The sequence below is a fragment of the Corvus brachyrhynchos genome, unplaced genomic scaffold (genome assembly GCF_000691975.1).
Source record: "Corvus brachyrhynchos isolate BGI_N302 unplaced genomic scaffold, ASM69197v1 scaffold187, whole genome shotgun sequence".
In the NCBI taxonomy this organism is placed as follows: domain Eukaryota; kingdom Metazoa; phylum Chordata; class Aves; order Passeriformes; family Corvidae; genus Corvus; species Corvus brachyrhynchos.
Genome location: NW_008239050.1, coordinates 1,101,146 through 1,102,407, shown reverse-complemented (window position 1 = coordinate 1,102,407; position 1,262 = coordinate 1,101,146). Strand labels below are relative to the sequence as shown.

General features: G+C 46.1%; 1 long non-coding RNA gene across 2 annotated transcripts in view; it reads left to right on the top strand.

Moving 5' to 3' along the window:
* LOC108447855 overlaps window positions 1–1,202 on the top strand; it is a 12,260-nt gene extending 11,058 nt beyond the window's left edge. For both annotated transcript variants that reach the window (XR_001863556.1, XR_001863557.1), the window contains exon 2: window positions 803–1,202. This is a non-coding gene — a long non-coding RNA (uncharacterized LOC108447855). The remainder of the gene's footprint in view (window positions 1–802) is intronic.
* Window positions 1,203–1,262: the final 60 nt, after the last annotated feature.

Sequence of the window (1,262 nt, the reverse complement as noted above, 5' to 3'; positions counted from 1 at the left end):
AGGGGGGCCCCGCCTGTCCCCAGAAGCCGCGCTGGATGGGTTTAGCTGTGGCAGTCCATGGCTGGTTTTAGCTGCCTGGGGCTCTGGGACAGTCCCCCTGCAGTGATCCAGGGTCCGTGCCGCAGTGTTGGGAAAGGGGCAGTGGCCCCGGCCCAGCCCGGCCCGGCGGGGCCGGGAGGCTCGGAGCCCCCCCACCTTCTAGCAGGGGAGCTCCGACAAAAAGGGGAAGTCCTGCTTTTCTGTGCGATTTAAATATGTAAATTGCAAGAAGCGTAATTGGTCTTAAAGACTGTCCATCAACTCAGGGTCAACCCACAGGGTGAACTTCAATGCAGAGAGTAAAAAGCAACTTGATGTTCCTCTGATGATTTTTGGTTTTTTTTTTTCCCTCCCCCCAATGTCAGGTTCCTCTTGCAAGGCAGGGAAGTATTGAAGCTGCATCTAAATGGTTGCAGAGTTAATATTACGTTTAAGGAAGCATGTCTTGCCAAATTAGTTTTTTATTGTTTACTCTGTCTCTTGAGATCTACATCTTGCTCACATTACTATTCCCCACTCAAAAGGTTGATGCCAGAGGTCTTAACTATTTGTCTTTTTAGCGGGCAGGGGAAGGGAAAGTTCTGTTGTGGTTAAACAATTCACCTATCTTGGTTTAGCACTATATTGCCACCAAAACAGGCGGTCCTGGCCTATGCGGTACCTTCCTCTCGGTGCTGAGGATTGAACTGCTCTCCAGTGATTGAGATCGTCTGTCTGCTGTGGCAGAAAACTCATCTTTTTTTCTCTTATTTTTTTTTCCCAGGTTTAGTTTGCAGATAATACAGTGGTTGTCCAAGTAACTTGCATCATGAAGTCCAAAAATTCCTGCAGCAGTAGAGGAAGCAGGAATCCCTCAGCTGGAAGACAGAGAACACAACTACCCTTCTGCCACAATGCTTTTACCATGTTCAGTTTAAACCATCCTGAAAGTATACCAGTAGTCAGACTCTGTGGTGTGAGTATTCTTTTCATGTCTTTGAAACAGTCATTGTGCAACAGCCTCCCTCATTAAGATAATTATAAAGCTATACTGAGTTGCATTAAATGATGTTGCGCAGTTGTTTTCTGTTTGAGGTACGACATGGAATTCAGCTGCATGTAGTTGTTGTGTTCATGTATTACTCTGTATTTTGCAGAGCTAATAAAAATTGCTTCAAGATTAACTTGAGAACAACTGTGTGTTGTTGTCCCCAGAATGCCTGTCACTGTAGGCTGGGTACTGG